Source organism: Anastrepha ludens, chromosome 5, assembly GCF_028408465.1.
Source record: "Anastrepha ludens isolate Willacy chromosome 5, idAnaLude1.1, whole genome shotgun sequence".
NCBI lineage: Eukaryota > Metazoa > Arthropoda > Insecta > Diptera > Tephritidae > Anastrepha > Anastrepha ludens.
The window spans coordinates 70,648,676-70,672,848 of NC_071501.1; the positions used below are offsets into that span (position 1 = coordinate 70,648,676).

Genomic DNA, 24,173 nt, shown 5'->3' on the forward strand with positions numbered 1-24,173 from the left:
TAAGCAATATATGAAAAAATGTTAATTTTATTGCGAAAAATAATCTATTTTTACAACACTTTCAGTGGTCGTCCACATTGCTATGGCAAGCATCCATAGCGTATATGTACATATGTACATACATATATTGTCGGTATATTGTAAATGCATACGTCACGCCCAGTGTAAGAAATTTTAAAAATATGTACAAAGCAAAATGTGGCTGTGGTTGGTAGGTGTAAATATTTGATTTTTAATTTTTATTTTTTTTTTTAATTTTTGTATTTCTTAATTCTTCAACCATTTCACTCCTTGTACTTGCTCGTGCGCACAACAGAAAAGTGATTTGAAAAGGTTGCTTTCAACTTTCCAGCAACCAATTTTGAGAAGAAAACTTGTATAGCCTGGCAGCAAATCAGAAAGCAAACCAATTTTGAAAGTTACTTTCAAGTTGCAAGCCTTGCGCACCAGCAAATTTTCTTTCTTCTGAAAAATACTGTCTAATCATTCGATTGTTGCCATGTGATATCGTAGAATTTTTGAATATTTATAGATATTAATAAAAGCGCGCCATCCTAGTCTATAGGATTTCTGTGTGACTAATTCTCGATTCGACTCGGAGTCCAAGCCCATTGCACGAGCATATTTTTCTACCAGCTTCTCATAAAAACCTCTGTGTCATTGGGGGGAGTGACAAAACTCTAGAAACCTTCATTGTACCTTGAAATGAGGTGTAGCTGCTATAGAAGTAATACGCATACAATAACTACCAGCGACCAGCAGCTGTTATAAGGCGTAAAGCTTCTCTTTCGAACATACAATATTTAGTACGGCACGCTTCTATAACCCCTGCTAATTAAGCAGGAACTACTGTAAGTAAACAAAATTTGAGTTTGTTGAAGCTGTAAAAGCGAAAGAGGCACGCGTTCTGAAGAACCTGACAGAAGGAGGCCACCAATTCGAACAATAGACGATTCACATGGAACATTATGGAGAATGAATATAGGTGTATATTGGAAAGCATACCAAGTAAAAATATATGAAATCAAAATAAAATGTTTCATAGTGTCTTTCTCGTTCGTTACTAGGCACAGAAAAGCAAGTAAAACACTCTTCTTCTTCCTATTTTTTTGACCAGTACCCTGGGAGTGAGTTTGACAAGCACCCACATGTGTAATATTGTAAGTTGCTATGCCGAATTAGAATTTTATGGTAACATTGAAGACAATAGAATGTCGACAAAAGTATAAAAAATAAAATCTTTTACTTGGAAAATTTACAATAACAAATATATTTAATATATTTTTTAGCTTTCTTGTTTTTTATTGAGAAATTTTGTAGACTTTTTGATTCGATTTTCTAATCTTTTCTACCTTTTCTGCAACCATGTTACATAAAAAAGCGTTTTGGAATCAGGTGATCTCAGCTGACTTAAGCAGCATTCCCCATACATGTATGGGGAATATTATGCTGCTACAACAACAACAACAACCAGCTGCGAGTGTTTTTGCTATTGATCTGTCGTTATGCACTCAACTACCACGAAGAAGATTGAGTTGTCAATACCACTTGCACCGGCTCTGTAAGCAAACTCTACGGTTTTTCGTGCCCAAGCACTTTTCATGTCGTTTCAACGAGATGCCGGCGTATATAATTGTGATTGCCAAAAGTAAGATTATGTTTAGAAATACACCAACAAACTGATATTCAAGAACATGTGATTTAACGCCGCTCGCCTTTTCTTTTTTGAAATGAGAAAGACAAACACTATTCCAGCCTTGAAAACTCTGCATCTATAAGTATATTGCCTCGCATGTAAGCTGTCTTGAAGGAATACAAACAGTATGTATTTATTCAAATCGACCTTCGCTCTCTGAACCTTAGAGAAACTAAGTCATCTTACAAATCTCATTATAAGCTTTTGGCCTCAAAATCTCTATACCACAAGTTTGCCTTTCTTGCTTGTTGTTTTGAATATCTCCTTCTTATGAATAGCTCTGTGAATTATCGAGCGCTCCAGAAAAACTAGCGTTCAATGTCAATTTTTGGAACCTAAAACGTGTTCAGTTATTCTACGCATGACCCTTGAGGGTTAATTTCACTAAATTTGTCCTTTGTCAAGAAAGATCTTAGAGCTAAATAATGCTCCTCATCTTGATCTGGTTCTTCTCTATACAACCGTGCATACTAGGGCGGGTCGATTTAAAAATCGCTCATTGTTCTGTGAAAATCGTATTCTAGGGATCAAAATAAGAAACTTTGCCGAAGGAACCATATCTCTAAAACGAATTCGGGGTCGAACTTTTGGGTAGGGGCAAATTTTGAAAAATCCCACTTTGACCCATTTAAAGTGCTCCAATCGAGTCCAAATGTATGACCGACCCCCACTAACTTTGGACGGCCGATCCACCCATGCCAGTGGCACACCCCCTGGAACTCCCCTGGGGGGTTACCCATACAATCATTTCAAAATATCACCATTTTTGGCCTTTACATGAAAAAATCAGCTAAATGGCTATGTTTTTTTCTTTATTTTTATTTATTTATAATAATATTTATTATTTATTTAAATTAATATCTATTTTTTCTCTTAAGAAATTTATTTAGTCAGAACATATGTAACTGAAAAAATTAATTTAAGTGAGTTATAGAAAAGAAACTAAAAAAGTCGACCCAAATTTGGGGACATCAGAATTCGTTTTAGAGGTATGGTTCGTTCGGCAAAGTTTCTTATTTTGATCCCTAGAATATGATTTTCACAGAGCAATGGGCGATTTTTTTGCCTCCCCACAAATCGACCCGTCCTAGTGCATACCCTCTTATTTATTTAGTTTAACTAGACTCTAAGCATATCCAAATAGTGCGCCAAGAAGTCCAAAGGCAACTATCCCCGAGCCGAGAATTTCACTCGACCACTCTGGCAAAGATAAACTTACAATTTAATTTTTTATCATGTAACAGTTTCTAATAAAAAGCATCCATAAAACCATTACTAAATGTTTATTACAAAAAAACAATTTTGTTTTCAGAAAAGTGGTGATTTTTTTTACAATTGAAAATATCACAACTCCTACATTTTTGAATAACTCTATGTCAGAAAGGGATTTCGACACTGAATAAAACTGAAAAAGTGTTTGAAAAAGTCCAAAGAAACAATCACACGATAATTCATGTATATCGCAGCATATTCTTCTTATTCTAGCCATTTCCGCATTTTAATAATTGCCTTGAGAAAACATATATTTGAATATTATATCTACACACATGTAGTCATTTATTCAAGGAAGCGCTCATTTAGTTCATTAAGATCAGTAGGTAAATGCATATACATATGTACAAACATACACATATATACATAGGTATGTATTAGAATATTTATTTAGCAATTTCACTTTCCCTATGTTTTGTATTTACGCTCTTACTTTTAATTTATTTTAAATACTTCTTGTTCTGCCGCTCTCTTCCGCTGCATTTTGCAAAAATCAATATCCAATGTGTGCCTATACGTACATATGTACGCATGTAGGTGTATCACACGCACTTTTAATGCAAAATACCGACACCTACTCATACACACACATCCATATGTATGTAGACTGCCTCACAAAACCATCAACTAGTTGCCAAGATCACCGACTCCCGATCCACTGCTAGTCATCGCTGTCTTTTTCCCACGGGTTAGCGGCAGGCGGTAAGCGGAAGGGGAATACATTAGGCAAGTTCACACTTGCAGCCCTTTTCACAGAACTTCCCAGCTACAAAGCACCTATGAGCCCCACAACTGCCTACGCAAAACCCCAAAAGATCAACACACCAACTCATTATCTCAGTTTCACTCACATACACGTACACATATACGCTCTACACGATGGCGCGCACTCTTCTCTCTTTTTTCGCGATACTCATTCGCGTTGGCCGCGAGTTTTTCTAGGCGATCGCAGACCGACAAAGCGCTCTGCCGATAGCGAGTAATACAAGTATGTGTCATAATTTAAAAATAAGTAAATACTATACATATGAACATCATTACACACAGCAGTAGAGTAGTATTATAAACAAGAACAGATATACTATGTATGTATCGTTTGCTCCTTTTTTATGAACTGAAAATAGTTTAACTTGAATGTTTTTGGTTATTGTTTTTCCTTGAATAGATGAGAACTCAGCCACGATAACACAATTGTTTGGTTAATTGCACTACTTTACTTTTTGTTATTAATTTCTTCGTCACTCTACACTCACTTAGCCGAGAGTAAGCACATGCTGCTGCACACGCGCACACATACACATACGTACTACACACGCGCGTAACGTGTTTTCTAACTCCCATACTCATTCCTTAATCTCCAGAGAGGTGGCCTATAAAATTACTCCCTCTGAAAAAATAATAAATAAACAACAAATTCTGGACGAATCTGAAAAAAAGCTAAGTCAGCAGCTGATTTATTTCAAGAAATGCTAAAAGAAAACACTATTCAATATTCCTCAATTATTTTCGCTTTCTACATAAGAAAGGGGAAACCTTCCGATTAATTATGCATAGCTTCATTGGAATGGTTGTTTCTGTATTAGCCCAACCACCTTTTCTGGATTGCCGATTATGCCATCAGATCACACCACAACTGGCGCCAAACTGTCGCTCTCTGCGGACGCATCGGCTTCTTGACAGTCACTTGCAAAATCTCTAATATTTTTTTTCTTTGTTTCGAGATATACGAGAATACGCCTCATTCAAAGCTTCTATTAAAAAAACGCATAGTTTAGACAACAGGCGCTCACTTTTGAAATAAGTTTTAAGCTTTTCCCTATACGCCCAAAGGTAAAGCGATCCATTTTGGGCGGCAGAAATATGAAACTAAAACGCAACCACTTTTTTGAGCGCGAAATTGCTGTCAGTAGCAAAGTAAACGTAATTTAAAATTAATTCAGTTCATGACTTATATTTAAGAAGTCGTGATATTTTGTAGTGATATTTTCCAAGATATATACAATATTTGTAGAACCTCTCAACCCTCTAACTACTTTTCTAAAGAAATATTTTGGTTACTTGCCAAATAAAGGGTCAAAAAGGCACATAGTAATGAGTTAAAATATGTTTCGAGGAAACTACTTTTCAATTTTTATTTTATATGCCCGAAAATTGTTAGCTTAGATTGATACTTTAAACGTTATTTCTAAACTTTCGAAACAACCTTGGTCACCTATAGGGAAACTTAATTATAGCACAAAAAAAACTTTATCCTCCACGGGCCAAACTGTTTGGGGGTTTTGATATACTCAGTCGACGCCATTAAATAACTATTTTAGAAATTTCGTAAACCAACACCTTTTTTTTAATTTCCACAAAGCACTGATCTGATTGATGACGCCGATCTCAACACCATAGCCATAGAGAAAATTAGATAATTGAAGAAATTTTATGTGATGGTTGATTTTATGTGATGTGATTAGTCTCCTAGTGGTGGCCCTTCGCCAGACAGTAAATAGCCATCAAATACATTTCTGCTTTGAAAAAATCATCTGCAGCTCGAAGGTGACATAATCTGAATACGAGTATAAGGCCACACATTTGTGGGATAACATCAAGTCACAAATTGGAGGGAAAACTTAGCCAAATACTCAAAAAAGGGTATAGGCACCATTCATACCCGCTTTGACATGCACGCATACTATGCTACAATAAATTTAGAAAATGATATACATTTTGTAGTGATAATATGAGCAAAGTTATATAAATACCAATAAAAGAATGTTAAGACAAAATACACAAAATTAACATATTTCCATTATAAACTAAAAATATGCACATTTAAAAAAATTGAGGCAGCAAAAACAGCATTTTTTATGCGCCCAACTTTTATACCCATAACTGTACAAATACGATTAATGAGTACTGAAATTGGAGAGCCACTTATTTGTTGATCTTGCAAATTATACTCATCGATTCTTTGCCTTTTTGCATTGCCACTTTGCACACTACACAATGCCCAAGGCAATGACACTCACAATCGTTGGAGGCCAACAGTTTTTCTTATATCATATTTATGGTTTTTATCATTTGAGATTCGAATTAGGCACTTTATTGTATTTGTTTTATGTTTTTTTTCTTTCGTTTTGATTAGGCTAGTAGTGTTGAATTAGCTTACATACGTCTCGCTAAGAAATATTTGACGAATATTTCACATTTTTAATTTAACAAATGTCCGAAGCGAATAAATTTCTAATAGAGTTAAGGTGAAGGGTTAAGATAAAAAAAATTGCTTTATTGAATAGATGTGTTGTATTTCATTAATATTTTAAACCTTATCCTGCATTCCTGGGTCAAAATAAACCGAACGATTTTTAATGTTGCATATTTTTGTACCTACTTTATGTAGTTAAAGTAAGCTATGACATTCTAAAACAATGACATATTGCAAAAATTGTTCAAATATACAACTTAGAGATCTCGAATATCGTACATTTATCTCATATTCATTGAAAAAATATATTTATTCTTAAGTCAATGGAAATGAAACACATTCTGGAAGTCCTCTTTTGCAGCACTTTTTTGATCAGCTGAAGGCGATAATAATATACCAGTAAAGTATTTGATTTATCGGCTTGAAATGGTGAGTGATGCCATGGCAAGTGACCCAATTGGATATCGTCTTCGATTTTCCGGAAAATTGGTTTATTTGTTGGTTTCAGCGTAATAAAAAGTGCACTGAGAAAATTTCGAAAAATGTTTAATAATTTCGAGATTTATTCAATGCAGAAAATTTTGGTATACATTTTTTTAAATATTTTAATACATATTTTTTTAATTTACAATATATATATATATATAATTTACAAAATTATACATTTTAAAAAGTAGTCCCTGAAATATCCATTAACTTCTCGAGTTATATTCAAATACGTATACCGAACCAGTGAAAAATCCCATGTATTTAATAAGGTACGCAGCGATACTGCCGTCGATTTGCAAATGGAACTTTCAGTGATCAGGTACTGGCATAATCTCAGTTATTTATGAAAGAAATTTAAAAAAATCTGATGGGGGCTATTTATCATAAATATATAAAAAGAAATTTTCAACAAAAAAATTATATTTTTTCCCAAAAACAGGATATACTTTTTCCAAAAAAATGTTTAAAAAATATTCCTTATCCTAAAAAATAAAGAAAAAACGTTATCTTAAAAATAATAAATTTCCCAAACGTAGGAGGATGTAAAAAACCGTCAGGAATTTAACTTATTTTCTGTAAAATAATAAACAGCACATTCTTCTTTTGCAACATCTAACATGCATTTATTTACATTTGTGGGTTGAATAAAAAAATTACCTCTATTTTTTATTTCTTAAAAGCTTATTAAGATTTGTTTGCTACGGCTAATATACGTTTGACACTTTATTAATATTTACTCCGGAAAAAACACTTGCGATCCAATACATTTCATTTACCCATCATTGGAATACGGAAATGGTTTCGGGACTGTTTCAGGATATCATAAGCTACAGATATAATTCTAATATCTAACTTATGACTAAATGTCTGCCATAAAAATGATATCATAATAAAGCGCTTTTCAAAAGTGATGTCAAGATGTCAGTAATGAATAATTCCTAGACGGTACCTTTTCTTTTGTCTTCTTTGGCATTTTTCAAGGAGACATTTTTCAAGTTTTACACGATAGAACAAATTATTGAAACTTATTATAAAAATGGTCGATCTTAAAGAAAACCATATCGCAAAATTCGTGATTTTTTTGGTGGAAATACTTGACCCAATGAGACGACAATTCAAAGGTTGATGAAAAAATTTCATGGCGAGGATAGAAAAAGGACTGGCATTTAGGCATTCATAAATCAACTGTTTGGCAGATTTTTCGTATCACAACCTGAGTGAAATGCACTCGGAAACCTTTTGCATATCAAACAAGCCATAAAAATCCTATCAAGATTGTACCCCAGATTTATTTCGTCATTTCTTGATGAATTCGCTAACCTACTAAGGTTCGAAAGGTGTATACTATATATTTATCATTTTCTTGATTGCAATATTGAATACAAAGCAATCCGTAAACTGAGTGGCTACAAGGGAACATACGAGTCGCCACTATATGACGAAAATGGCACAATAGAAACATGTAAAGAAAAAACAGCTCGCCATCTGGAAAACGTATTTCCAAAAAACTCTCAACTCTGTGTACGATGATAGCTCAGAAAGTTTCGAAATAAGAACTCGGCGTCACCCTAACAGAAATATAAGCGTGCAACCGCCAGATTTAGGAGAGATAACAACAGCAATCAAAATGATGAAAGACGGCAAAGCTACTGGAAATGACGGTATCCCTGCTGTACCCTTCAAAGTCGATACTGAGGCTATGGCATCCCTGTTGCTGCCACTATTCCAGCAAATCTGGAGAGAAGAAGTGATGCCTAGTGATTGGAAAGAATCTATCATTATTAAGCTACCCAAGAAAGGCGATCGGAAAAAATGTGAGAATTGGCGAGGAATATCTATTCTACCAGCAATCACAAAAATTTTTACTCAAATCATCCTAGAACGAATATCAGCCCCGCTGGATAAACTTATCAGACCAAATCAAGCCGGTTTTAGACCTGGACGCTCGTGTATCGACAATATACATACTCTTAGAATCTTGAAGAACAATCTGCTGAGTACAACTCACCACTCTACCTGACATTTATCGATTTTGCAAAGACGTTCGACTCCCTAAAGCGGGATATAATCTGGTCTGCTCTATCTGCGAGAGGTGTCCCAGGTAAAATAATTAACATTATAAAATGCATGTATGACGGCTCATGCTGCCGTGTGTTGCACGAAAAACAACTAAGCGAGTCCTTCCCTACTGTATCAGGCGTGAAGCAAGGCTGCGCACTCTCTCCCTTACTCTTCATAACAGCACTGGACATAGCTTTCGAAACTTATAACCGATGTGGTATAAACTGGAAAATGACTCAAAAACTTGGCGACCTATCATATGCGGACGACGTCGTTCTAATTAGTAACTCTTATAACGAACTACAAACAAGACTCTCCAACACAACAAACGACTGCTTAAAACTTGGCTTACAAGTTAATATAAAGAAGACCAAGTCTATGAGAATTAACGTAATCAACAACACAGAGTTTAAAATAGACGGAGGACAAGTTGACGATGTAAACAAATTTGAGTATCTAGGTAGCATCCTAACCCCCGATGGTGGTACAACGGCTGACATTCAGCGTAGGATATCCATAGCGACGAACACGTTTGCTGGGATGTCACGAGTGTGGTCTAACAAAGCGCTTAAAAGAGGCACTATAATCGGTATATTTAATGCTTGCGTAAAATCTGTGTTACTGTATGGCAGCGAAACGTGGCACATGAAACAAGACTCAACGAGAAAACTACAGGCATTCGTAAACAGATGCTTGCGACGCATTATTGGTATCTGGTGGCCACGTACTATATCTAACCCTCGCCTGTGGCAACTGACGAACCAAAAACCTATTGAAAAGGAAATAATGCACAGAAAGTACAAATGGATCGGGCACACCCTCCGAAAACAACCCGATGAAATAGTCTACTCAGCCTTACAATGGAACCCGCAAGGCACTAGAAACAGAGGGCGTCCCAAAATGACTTGGCGTAGATGCGTTAACCAGGAATCCAAAAAGCCATTCAATGAATTAAAATTCCTAGCCAGCAATCGGAATATGTGGAAATCTTTTGTAGATAGACTAAGTTCTTAGTACATATACCTATATGTATTGTAACACCTGAACATGTCAATAATAAATAATAATAATATTGAATGTAAAAATTTACTTCCTTATACATATTTTCGCTCCTGATGCTTTAAGATACGACCAACCAAATTAAAATATTTAATGAAATAAAAAGTTATGAATATTTCCGTTTTATATCTGTTCAGTAGGGCGGGTCGATTTAAAAATCGCTCATTGCTCTGTGAACATCGTATTCTAGGGATCAAAATAAGAAACTTTGCCGAAGGAACCATACCTCTAAAACGAATTCTGATGTCCCCCAATTTCAAAATATCACCATTTTTGGCCTTTACATGAAAAAATCAGCTAAATGGCTATGTTTTTTAAGAAATTTATTTAGTCAGAACATATGTAAATAAAAAAATTAATTTAAGTGAGTTATAGAAAAGAAACTAAAAAGTTCGACCCAAATTGGGGGACATCAGAAATCGATTTAGAGGTATGGTTCGTTCGGCAAAGTTTCTTATTTTGATCCCTAGAATATGATTTTCACAGAGCAATGGGCGATTTTTTTGCCTCCCCACAAATCGATCCGGCCTACTGTTCAGCGAGTCATATTTCACGCTAAATATATTACACCAGCTCATACTATGCGGCGATTTATAGTTGATATCCAAATAATTTTTGAAAGTTTTTTATTTTATGAGGCAACTGCGTGTAACAGCAATCCAAGAAAGGTAAAACAAAAGAAAATGCCATACATTATTCAGTGCCAGTACGACCAAGGTGAAAAATCGAAGCAGGCGGTGATTTCAACGATTCCGTTCTAATAGGCTAATCGTCGAAAGGGTTAAAATTCATGGCAGAAATACGCTCGGATATTAGCCTTTGCCTGCGGACGCCCCGCTATTAGAAAAAAAATTCTTTTGCTGTTTCGTGCAGGGAGACTCTAGCCTACGCACTCCCGAATGGTAGTTACGCACCAATCCATTCGGTCATGGCGAACGCCTATATTACTTTCCACGTCGAAATAAAGCACAGAAGCGTTGGGAAGCTTTTACCTATTTCTTAAATATTTTCAAAGCAAAAATGATTGGAATCTAAGACAATATCAGGGAATTATTTTTCAGCAGAAGAATTGATCTGTGATCATATTTCAACCACTGTATCTTTCTTTAACATTTTTATTTTATTAACTCCTTTTGTCACTCAAACTTTAGCGATTGCAGTTTTAGAGCTGCTGCTTGGCTTATAATACATTTTTGTGTATTCAAGCTGTCAAATATTTGCTTGTTGTACGTACTATTGTTCCAAAAAAATATTTTCCCTTTTTAGTAATGCCAACATAAGCATATACTTACACACTTCTGTACGTATGTTAATACAGATGCATATATCGTGCGATATTGTTTTGAGTTTACCGTTTTTCAATGTTTTTTTTATTTTTTTATGCGATAAATAAATGTTTAAAAAATTTTATACAACTCCTTCGCCGCTCACTCAAATTCGGTTATTTTCGTTTTTTCTTTTATATTTTTTCTTACTTGAGTTGAGTTTGCCGGCGTCAAGGTCCTCCTCCACCAACAAATATGCCGATGTGTATTGAAAAAAAATCCAATGGTACAGACCAAAAGCTGCATTATATCATATTAAGAAAATACACACATTTACTCAAACGTACACAGTAGGCATTTATATGCAAGTATTAACCCAACCAATTTAGTGATGCTGCTATTTTGGTATTTCAAATATTATTTATGGTTTTTGAAATATAATTGGAATTTTAATTTTTGAACAATATATTGTAATATTTATATACATGTACATGTATATACATACATACAAATATCTAATACATATATAAGGAGTATTCATTTATAGATAATGAATTTTTTTGTGAAGCCCTAAATTGAGAAAAAATTGATAGCACATATTCCAGTAAGGAGTCGATTTTTTTGAGAGGCTTTCATTTATTTATTTTAGGCAAAATCTCCTATTTGTTATCCTTTGAAAACGCTGAATTGCATATTTAAACAGTATATGACGTCTTTTCCCAGCAATTCTTATTCGGAAAAGTGTACAGACTTGCAGGCTACTGTAGCGGTTTTCAACCCAAAATCTAAGGAATTGACATGATGATAAATCTGGTAGGCACAATGTGTCTAACGCCTTCGAAACTCGCTTTCTTTTCGAAAAACAGCGATCAATGTATGCCCTTACTCGTGTAAATCAAAATTAGTGCAAAAATTACGAAGATCCAAGCAATATCTCCAATCTATACTTGGAGCAGCAGACGAGTGAGCGAGAAAACGATCTGATACACCTACGATTACAAGCACAACTAGGTTTTCTCTTTGCACCAGAGCTAAAACAACTACTGACACCGGTTGGACTAATCTGGATAACGCTAATCCTAGAGGTACGTTGTTTTCTTAAGTATCCTGGTGTAATTTCAAAAACAGAATTAAAAATTATTTTTTTAATATTTATTTTGTTTTACAATATTTTGGGGGAAAAAAGTTTTTTTCTTTTTGGTTTAGTCACTTTTTACAATAAAAATGCGGAAAACGTTGAGAAAATGTTTTTCCAAAAATTCGATCGAGTGAAACAAGAGAATGGCTGGACAGATGAAGTTAAAACTTTATATGGTTTTTATGGGTATATCAGGCTGTAAAAGGCACATCTAGCACTACTACCATATTTATTCGATAGTTATACATATGTTTGTAGCGTAGCGCTTGATTTTTCAACAAAAAAAGCATTAAAATCGCTTTTTCCTTGCTTTTTATTCTTTTTATTTTAGCAAGGATTCAGAAAAATATTAGAAAACACGATAGTTAATCCTTGAAGAGAATTCATGCACGTTTTTGAAACCACTTTTAAATTTTCTACATTACTATTGTTTAATGAGATAGCTATGAAAGCCAATTCATGGCAAATGCGGGATGCAAAAGTGATGTTTTCACAAGCCTGCAGAAAGCAAGAAACGCATTTGATAATCTCCGACCAGTGTGGCTGTCCAAAGAAATCATACCAAACTTCGAATCTATAATTCAAATGTTAAGTCTCCAATTCTCTATGCTTGTGAAACATGGTGTCTAGAAAATTAGACTCAGCGCCATGTTGAATCAGAAATAAGAATATGTGTATGAAAAGAATAATTGCAAACAGATCCAAGCTGCTACCATTTAATCAGTTGCTAATAATAACATCTATGCTTATTTTTTTAGATTTCCGCGAATGATATTTGCAGTTTTAAGCACCATTTTGTTCGATAACTAAACATGTAAATTTACAATTTTATGTTAGCACTTACTGTTAAATACATAAGGCGCTTGAACAGGACTCCTGATTAAATTTTAAGCAAATGAGAGCAACTGAGTAAAATATTAACTTAAATTTTTAATAACTTTTAATTTTGGAAAAAAAAAATGTATCCTCTATCAATTGTAAAAAATTATAAAATTGCATTTTTGCCGAAAACTCATTATAAGTACTTTAATGTGATATGGTAGAAAAATCCTGAAGCAGTAATCGAATTCAGCACACCCAAAAACTTAGCGAAACTCACACAGCTTTTCTTCGTGAAAAAAGCAATGTGGCATAGTAAATTTATTTTAAACTCAAAATTAAATAATTTTCTCTTGTAATGTAAAAGCAATGACTTATAGGTAGGAAGTAATGCCATGCTAGCGGCACTGTCTTTCTTCTTTCTGATTTTTTAGCTATTACCTTTTTAAACAGTTGGTTTAAACAGCTGACGCACGTTTCGTGTTTTGTTTCACTGTCAAACATCTTTAGTTTGGTCTATAATTTAACCATGAATCGTCTTACAAACGAACAACTCTTGCAAATCATTGAATTTTATTATAAAAATGCGTGTTCTGTTAAGAAAGTTTATCGCGCGCTTCTTCCATTTCATGGTCAGTTTAATCGACCCACTGAAGCGGCTAAATTTAGAACCAAATTTACATTATTGGACATCGAACCACCAACACGCTTACGTAGAGTGCGAACTGAAGAAAATATCGCAGCTGTATCGGCCAGTGTTAATGATGACCATCAATTATCGATTCGTCGCCGTTCGCAGCAAATGGGCCTCTGTTACTCAACAACGTGGAAAATTTTGCGAAAGGATTTAGGTGTGAAGCCTTTCAAAATACAGCTGGTGCAAGAATTGAAGCCGAACGACCTACCGCAAAGCAGAACTTTTGGTGAATGGGCTCTTGGAAAGTTGGTCGAAGATCCACTTTTTTATCGAAAAATTGTGTTCAGCGACGAAGCTCATTTTTGGATCAATGGGTATGTAAATAAGCAGAATTGTGTTTTGGAATGAAGATCAGCCAGAATAATTGCAAGAGCTACCAATGTATCCAGAAAAGCAGAAAAAGTCACAGTTTGGTGCGGTTTATGGGCTGGAGGTATCATTGGACCGTACTTCTTCAAAGATGCTGCGAATCGTAACGAAACTGTGAATGGTGAGCGCTACCGTGAAATGATATCCAACTTTTTGTTGCCCAAAATGCAAGAGCTTGACTTGCATGACATGTGGTTTCAAGACGGTGCCACATGCCACACAGCACGCGTAACAATGGACTTGTTGAGAGGCGAGTTCGGTGAACAATTTATTTCACGTTCGGGACCTGTCAATTGGCCACCCAGATCGTGCGATATAACGCCTTTAGATTATTTTCAGACAAGCCTGCTTCAATTAACGCATTGGAAGACAACATTGAAGCATTTATATGCCGAAACATTGGAAAGAGTATGCCAAAATTGGACTAAGCGGATGGACCATTTGAAGCGCAGTCGCGGTCAACATTTGCATGAAATAATCTTCAAACATTAAATTATATGGACTGTACTATCGATTTAAAAAAAAATTTCATGAATTTTTCTGAATTTTACGTGTGTTTTTTCTAAAAACTTTCCTATGGCTCTTAAAAAATCACCCTTTATTACAAAGCTAATTTGCTGCACTTAACATTTGATCGCTAGCACACACTCGAAACGGAAGAAGGTAGATAATTTAAAGCCGTTTTTGTGAGAAAAACTAAATTTTTTTCAGATTTAAAAAAATTTTAATTTTTTGGCCGAAGTTGGTCGATCTTGAATGTTTACCCAGTTTCTTCAGAATTAAAAAAACGTGTCAAAAATCGCTAGAAAATCTTTTATAGTATAATTTCAGGTCAAAACAACTTTGTACAAAACTTTAAAGTCCAATTGGGAATAGCACGACCTAACCACCAGGAAGGTAGTCATATATCGTATGATCTTGGATCCAAGACCAACTATGGCATCACTACTCCGCTGGTAGGGATACCTTCATAAAGTTATAAATACCATCTACTACTGTATTATGGAGCAAGGCAATCCGGTTTTTCTGACACATCTGCATACACCCTAACAGCGAGACGCTGCTATCGAACGCGAAAGCACTGGAAGTTACCGCCAAGCTGGAATTGGAACACTTTCAACTATTAATAGACCCCGAGTCCACGAACATGGTATATCTCAAATGGTATACCTCATACCATAGTAAACACAAGTCATTCGCCTTAATAGAATTTATAGACTCAATACCTACCTCGAACTCCAATGAACGTCCATTAGACGAAACCATTATAGCTATATGAAGAAGGAGAAAGAATGAGGAAGTTAATAGATACGAGTAATCCAAAGTTGCCATGCCAGAAATATCAGAGATAAGAATAAGAAAAGTTACTTTGAAAGTCTGTGTACCACCATCGAAAAAGTGATTGAACTTCAGTTCGCGCTATGAACGGGCGCAGCACGAGCTCTTTGGTTGCATTATCAGGAGTTAAAGAAGGAATACACACTTATAAATATATGGAAAGAAGAAGGGATTCTAGTGGACGGCTTCCGGAAATTCCAGATAATTCGAGAACGATAGAAGTAAGAAACGAAGCTATTCAACTCAAGCTAGAGATCAAAAAATACCAAGGAGCATAATGTAACATTGTGACATTCTTACCAAGCTCCGTATATGGAAACACAGGACCTTAGTGGCATCCTCCTCTATTGTTTTTCTATCGTAAAATTTTCTGCTTGCTTTTTTCCAATACTATTTGTGCATTTAACATTTGCTAATCTCGCACCCTGTTTACTACTACATACTCGTATTATTGCCTATTAAAAGCAAACGAAAAAAAACAGAATCAAAGAAAATTACCGCAACCTAAGGTTAACCTATAACTAACCAATAACCTACAACATAGATATGTAGATGCACACATACAAATGCATTCATCTGTACATATAAATGATATTCCAAATTCGAAAAACCAAATACTAAATGAGCGCAAATCACACAACGCGCGCAAAGTTACAACAACAACCAAATTAACAAAATAAATGAAAATTAAAAAGAAAAAAATAAACAAATCAAAAATAAGCAAAAGTGCTAAAAATAAAATTTATTTAAAGAAATGAAACCATGAAAATTTTCGAAAAACCGAAAAATGAGTGGAAAACTTTTGCAGGCAAATCAAAAGAAGCGAAATTCGGTAGAAGAAAATTTGAACGTTGCAAAGGCAAATATTTAAGAATTCTGAAGATTTTGAAAGTCAACTGCTGGCGGAAATTAAGCAGATATTTTAGAAATATTAAGAAAGAAAAGTATTTAAAATTATAAGTAATTTACGGATTAAAAATATTTATTCTAAAAAATTCAAATTTTGTAATTAACTTTTAGGTTTTAAATTTTTTATTTTTTGCAATTAAATTTTAATTTTTAGAATAGATTTACTACCAGAATTTCTGTAGGAGAATAAAGAAATCTTAATAAATATTTGAAAAAAAATAAACAATGGATGAGAAAACAGCAGTGCTGAGAATTTTTTAATTAATTTTCAACTGTAAAATCACATTTATAGATGGAAATTCACTAGAGGAATAAAGAAATATTTCAGAAACGTTTAGAAAACAAGGTTATAAATTTTTCATTAAATTTTAGTTTCGTGAATTTTAAAAATAAATAAAAATTTAGTAGGAGAAGAGAAAATCTTTAGAAAAACTTTGAGACTAAGTATTTAAAGCACTCAATATGCTAAAAATTAGAAATATTATATATATTTTAATAATTAATTTCTTTTTAACTTGAAATTTTTCAAATCAGATTTGCTGTCGGAAATTAAGTAAATAAATAAAAAATTAAAATAAATTTAGTAAAATGATAAGTAAAAAATAGTTAAATAAAAACATTTGTACATAAAATAAGAGCAATTGAAAATTAAATAAAAAACTTTAAAATACTGATGTCTAAGACACATTAAACAAGTAGCATCAGTAAAGCACAAACAACAAGAGAAATGTATTTTATTTTTACCTTGACCCCTAGAATGTCAAAATCTATAAACAAAGATGGACAGTTCAGAGCAATTTGTCCATTTAGAAGCCAAATAAATAGAAAAAAATCAAAATGGCAACCCTACTGCTGCTACCTATTTAATGTGCCTTAGACATCTGTATTTTTAAGTATTTTCTGTTTAATTTTCAATTGCGATCACATTTACTGTTGGAACTGTTGGAAGTGGCAGCAATTTTTAGAAATATTTAAAATTTTAATTTTATTGGCTGGCATTTAAAAGAAGAGAAACTAAATATTTGGAAACAAAAGCAAAAACTTAAATTTCAAAAATTTTAATTATATATTTTAAGAACTTAAAATATTCATTTAGCTTTGAAAACTTTAATAAATACATTTTTTTTACTAATTTGAATAGCAAATCTACTGCCAGAAATTACAATAGTATATTAAAATAAATAATAAGGAAACCTTTAATAAATATTTTAAATATTAAACCAAGTAATTCAAAATATAAGTATTTTAAAATAATTTTGATTCGCACAATTTGTTAAATCACATTTATTGACGGAAATGTTGTAGAAGAATAAGGAACTGTTTCATAAATATAAAAAAAAATATTTTTCATTTTTTTGAAAAACTTTTAATATTGTAGATTTTACACAGATATGTTACAGAAATATAAAAACTAAACTTTTTAGCTAAGTTTTAATTTTGTAGATTTTGCAAAACATGTGTACTTAAGGAAATTTAGTAAACTAATATAATAAAGAACCATTTGGAGAGCACAAAGATTTATTTTTTTTTTTTTTTTTTTTTTTATTCCTTTGTAAGTTTGAGTGCTTGGAAGTCACATATGCCTGTCACTAAATATAAATATGTATAGAGAAAAGAAATATTTAGAAATAAAATTAATTAGAATAATCAGTATTTTAAAATTTTTAAGTATAATGTATATTTTAAAACTTGAAATTATTTGGCTTTAAATTTTAAAACTTTAATCAATAATTTTTTCATTAAGTTTTAGCTTGAACATCAAATTTACTGACGAAAATTTAGTAAAATAATTTTTTATGAATCATTTTTTTTATTAATTTTTAATGTGAATATCAAATTTACTCACGGAAATTAAGTAAAATAATAAAAACACCTTTAATAAACATTTGAAAATACAAAGAAAGCATTTTACAATATCAGTATTTTAAATTTTTTAAATAAATTTTCCATTTACATTTTTTTAATCACATAAATGTGAAAGAAACATAAATAACTGTTTCAGAAATAAAAGAAAAAATTGTTTTGAATTTTTTAATTAACTTTTAATTTAGTAGATTTTACAAAGATATGATTAAAACAGAAAAAAATCTTTTTAATTAAGTCTTCATTTTGTAGATTTTGCAAATCAAATTTACTGACGAAAATTTAGTAGAAGAATATAGAAATATTTACGAAATTTTTTGTAAGAGAAAGTAAATTTGAGAAAAGGGGTAAATAATTCTTAATTAACTAAATTAATTTAATTAACTACAGCAAATAAAAATGTTCTACCCATTTTTTATTTTGTTGGTTCGTAACTGCAGTTGCGTATATAAGCACTTTGACAATGTCATACCATGTAAAGTGTGGATGTAGTTTAACATGAAACACTCAGAGATTTTTTTTTAACTAAAGTTATCTATTTTTCAGTTTTGCCCTAACAATTCGCAAACTTAGATGTTTTCCCCACACTTAATGTTGCGCAAGCTTTATTAAAAAACTATTTGTGTCTTTGTTTTTTTTTTTTTTTTGGTTCTCAATTTTTTTGTTTTTGTTTCATATATTACTAACTTAACTTGTTTCTTTATACCTTATTTGTATATTTTTCCGTGGCGCGTTCACCACCGGTTGATAATTTTCTGCACAATCGGTTACGCTGTTGTTGTTGTTATTTTTTTTTCTTATTTGTTGTAGTGTAAGCAATGCTTGTTGTTGCTATTGTTAATAATATATAGCTGCTGGAAGTTTAAATTTTCAATATTTTTTTAGCTACACTCGTTGTGTGAATCAGTATGAATTTTACGCGCAGTTATCCAGTTGCCCAGCTGTTGTTTGCTCGACTACACTTCTGTGGATTAACAATTTTTGTTACAAATATTATTTTTTTAGTTATTTGGTTATAAGATTATCGCTGCACGCCTATTTTTCAATAGACAAAAAAATTAGTAAAAAGAAATATTAGAAAACAAATTGCTGAGTTAAAGATTTCTCTCTGTACTAGAAATTCTTAAATCATAAATGCACTACAACCCGCACGATCGCATAGTGTTCTTGAAGCAGAAGAAGACGCTTGTAATTTCTTGAAACTTTTCTTTTTTGTTTGCTTGTAATTCCACTATTTCACTATTTTTCGTTTGGATAATGTGACTATTGTCTTCTTCAAGCCATCCGCCCCGCGCACATCCAATACCCAATACCTCTAACTAATTCACTCACAAGCACGATCTCACTCGCGTTCAACAGCGTCAACGCACGACTAAAACTGACCGGAACACAACTGCGAGTTGCCAGCTAACCAGCCAACCAACCAACCGACAGATACAAAGATAGATCAGATACTAATTCGTAATTTACTTGAGCCTTTTCGCTTTCAGCGTGTTTTGTGTGCCTCTCCGCAGTCCGTGGGCTTTTCAACAGCGTGTTCTTTTCGATACGAGTATTAGTTCGCGTTTTTTCTTGTTCTTTTCTTTTTGTTGCCTCCAACTTTTTTGCTTTACGACTAATTTTGACCACATATGGCAGACGAAACGACCAGTTTGAGAGCCGAGAGTGGATAGTGATTTTTTTCTCGATCTTCTTTTGAATAAAACAAAACACAGTCACAAACACAAACACGAAAACAAAAATTCGCAGGCACTCGAGCGTCAAAAAAAAAAAATATTTACCATGCAAGTTAAAAATTAAAAAACTCACAGAATTTGCGCTAGTTCAAATGAAAATATGTTTGTATATTTAATTATATGTATGTATGTTAGCGCGTCCTTCACTCTTTCTTGGTTATAATTTTATTTTCCGTTAAAAATTCACAGTATCGCTGTAAACACCGTAAAAACGTTTAACGATCAATTGGTCTGCTGCGCAGCGCGATCGCTGAAAAAGCATTGAGCACACATTAGTTGGGCTAATAGTCTATGTCGGTATGTATGCGCCTATGTACACATGTACGTATTTACGTACATTCATAGTTAGCTCGTAAGGTTCACAAAAGCCCGATCGAGTAGACGCGCTCTCTCATACGCTCGCGTCGCGCCTCTGACGTAAAACGTTTAAAAACAAAACAGAATTCAACAAAAAATTTCTGTTTCGAGTGTATTTTGGGCTGGGTTAGCAAATGTACTATGTGTACTTGGAGTGGTGTCGATCCGAGAAGTACGGCTTGAGTCCCATACGAATATTGAATCACAACGAACCTGTTTCTGGGTGCGCGTACACGTCTATCATCGTCAGCAGCTGATTTGATACTGAAAACAATTAGTGCGAGTGGAATCTTTTCATTGGCTCTTAATTTCTTTTCTAAAGTTTTTATTTAGCCGGGTATCTGTACTAACTTGTGTCAAATCAAAAAGTGGATACAACAAAAATGCTCAAAGCGCATGGAAACAATTATTTTTTTTGTTTTGCCATATGTATGTGGAGAGGCCACTGCTATGACCAGCAGTGCGTCATGTTTGCTGTTATTTGTATACACTCGTATGGTAGTTGACTGAAGTTTGTTAAGCTTTTTCAGTATTCCCAGTACTGCCAAGAGTTTAAGATTTTTTCTTGGCACAGCCTAAAGATATGCTTTTTGCCTTGCTCAGCGGATGTTATGCCAAGCACATAAAAACTACAGTTCTAGCACCCAGTAATACATAGGTGGGCACTTTGCAGTAACAGTAAAAATGCAGTAAATATAATATTTTACTGATATTGCAATTTAATTTTCATTACCAGTAAACTTTTACTGATTACTGAAAAAAATGTGCAGTAAAAATATTTTTTTACTGATAACTGAAAAAAATTGCAGTAAAAATATTTTTTTACTGATTAAAGAAAAAAAATTGCAGTAAAAATATTTTTTTACTGATTACTAAAAAAAATTGAAGTAAAAATATTTTTTTACTGATTACTGAAAAAAATTGCAGTGAGAATATTTTTTTACTGATTACTGAAAAAAATTGCAGTAAAAATACTGTTAATATAATTCGATTTGCTATTAGCTATTAGCCTTTCTTAACACAAGCATTTCAAAATTTGCAGTTACAGTTATGGGGTTATTATTTTGTTATTTAGGAAAATAACAGAAACCAAAAAAAAGAAAGAAAGTACATATGTAAATGATTGAATTTCGTGATGAGAGTGTATTACATTTTGACTTCCCATAAACAGTAAATATTATATTGATAATGCAAATCAAATTATATTATCAGTAATTTTACTGCAATTTTTTTCAGTAATCAGTAAAAAAATATTTTTACTGCATTTTTTTTCAGTAATCAGTAAAAAAATATTCTTACTGCAATTTTTTTCAGTAATCAGTAAAAAAATATTTTTACTGCAAATTTTTTTCAGTAATCAGTAAAAATTTACTGGTAATGCAAATTAAACTTCATTATCAGTAAAATATTACTGATTACTGCTATTTGTAATGCAGTAAATTTATAATGCAGTGTGCCCACCTATGCAGTAATATTACTCGTAAAACTTTGTTCACATAAAGATAGTTTCTTAGTACGAGACTTTCCTTTCATATTGTGCGCCCAACACTGAAAATACAGTAAAACAATAATGACAATGGCTTTATTGCTTTTGAAAATATATTCCTCAAAAGAAAATACACTGCTACATTCGCCTGAACCAGTTTTCAAAGAACTTTTGCCACTCAGCCCTGGATACCTCCAAAATGAGCTCTGTAAAAGCTTCAACAGCTTTTTCATGCTTTAAATAGCGTTGACCTCGTATTTTATTTCTGATGTGCGAGAACAAAAACAAGCTATTAGGTACCAAATCACGGCTTTGAAGCAGATGGCCCATTAATTCGATCTTTTGAATGCTCAAAAACTCTCTTGTGCGAGCCTATACGTGAGAGCTCGCATTGGCTTGGTGAAGGATAATTTGTCTTTAGCGGATGATTTTACTTAATTCTCCGAAAACTTATGGGAAACATATGATTGTGAATCACTCAGAATTTACTGTTTTAAGTTCCTCTAGTTTGATGGCAATGGTCATGGCTGTTTTGTTTCCGACTCATTATCTTACATATATGCAAGATTCGCCCGTGATGTTACGTTGTCAAAGACGTCTATCTAGGTTATCTAAGTTAGGTTAGATTGAAGCAGGACACACTCAGGTTCATAGCCCATTGTGATGTTGTGAGGGGAACTTGTCATTGTCTCTCCTAAAACCAGTGTGTACTTTTCAAAAAATTTTAGAAGATCCCTGATTTCCCCAGAACTAAGATCTTTCACTTCATTAAAGAATTGTCTACCTTAAGTAGTAAATCTACGTCTGGATAGAGCAGGACAAAGGCACAATAGGTGCGGGATCGTCTCTTCCTCATCCTCATCTAGAAAACTTCTGCAGAAGTCATGTGTTTGCCCGCCCATACTCTGCCGCATAGGCAATGCTTCGCTATAACTGAAATCAGTGTGCTAAGACTGTGTTATCTCCGCTTAGCAGAGATTCCGTGTGTTTCGCATTGAGAGTTGGCCACAATTCTGCATGCGGTTTCATTATGCCATCCTTCATTCGCCATCAGTTCCACCTGAAAGGCCCTCGGGAAGTCGAAAATTGAAGGAGATCCCCAGATGTTTGCAATACACGCCTGCGGTGTCTAACAAGAACAAATATTCTTGACGACCAAATGCTCGTGTAATGCTGAGTGCTTTCTGCTCCCACTAATGCCCTAGGATGTTTCTATCTCGCGATATGTCACATGGCGATCTAGCGTTGTCAACTGGCAAAACAACCGTTTTGGAACGGCCTTTACAAAATTCATCCTGCAAGGATCGACGAAAACTTCCGAAATTAGGCTACATTCAAAGCCCTATCATCTTTTGAAATTAAGTCCTCAATGGTCTTGGAATGCATAGAGAAATTAAACTTACTAGGGGCGCGCAATCGCATTCAGTTCAGTTGAGTCCCGGTAACAAAGGCAGCGTATGGCATATGAGGCACATGAGAAAAAAAGGTTTATATAGTGTCATTATCTAACCAATGGATAGATTTTTTAGGTGAGGAATAATATAATATCATTTGATCACATCTGTCTATGCCAGACATATTTGCGTTATAATTAGCAATCTCGATTGACTTTTTCTTCGAAATACCATATTTATTATGCACGTCAATTAATTTGGGATGGTTTTCCGTTGTGACACAAAGCACATCTAACTTGTCTTTCCACTTACTAATATAGACGTTGCCCTGTCTTCTCCATATACATATGTTCTCCTTCTCTGAATTTTTTTTTTGTTTTTTGCATTACGACTTTCGGATTTATTTTGCGATTGGTACGTAAGGTTCCCATGGTATGAATTTTAAAACTAAGTAATCGATTGCTCAGTCCAACACTATTAGTTGTTGTCCATAAATAATGAATGACCCTTCGATAAATATGGTTCTATTAGTCTCATAACCACAGAATCCACTACAGATAAGGAAGACACCTCATGTGTTACTTTGCCTTTATATACGTCTATATGGAGAGCATAGCCATCATGTGTACAAAGCTCATAGCATTTAATTCCGTACTTATTTCTCTTTGATTTTATATATTGCCGAAAACTAAGTCTCCCTCGATGCAGCATCATAGTCTAACGATACATTTTTTCCAGGTATGCCGTTTGAAATGAATTATTTATAAGCTTCAAAAGTTCGGAAATCTTAGATAGCCTGTCATTATTTGGTACGGATTCACAATGTACGCAACGCAATAGCTGTTCAAACCTGCGCCCGGTCATAGATGCCCCGCAAATTGGATGATAATATAATCGATTGTTAGACCAATTTGAACGAATTCTAGTGTCTTTATTTGAGCCTGCAACAAACAATGGCCAAAGAATATCTCCATATCTTTGTGTATTCATTTGTGCAACTAACAATTAAAAGAATTATTTCCGTAGACTAAA

The 24,173-nt window shown here is 33.6% G+C and overlaps 1 protein-coding gene across 8 annotated transcripts in view; it reads right to left on the reverse strand.

The window, feature by feature from the left end:
• Nucleotides 1–20,525, reverse strand: part of LOC128865195 (dnaJ protein homolog 1) — a 119,472-nt gene extending 98,947 nt beyond the window's left edge. The window contains exons 1-2 of one of the 8 annotated variants that reach the window (XM_054105298.1): nucleotides 20,475–20,525; nucleotides 18,875–19,132 (exon numbers count right to left, since the gene is read on the reverse strand). The gene's annotated coding sequence lies outside the window, so the exon portion shown is untranslated. Of the gene's footprint in view, nucleotides 1–18,874; nucleotides 19,204–19,481; nucleotides 19,910–19,977; nucleotides 20,430–20,474 lie in introns of those variants that run through there. The other 7 variants (XM_054105297.1, XM_054105299.1, XM_054105295.1 and 4 more) reach the window with 7 other exon arrangements.
• Nucleotides 20,526–24,173: the final 3,648 nt, after the last annotated feature.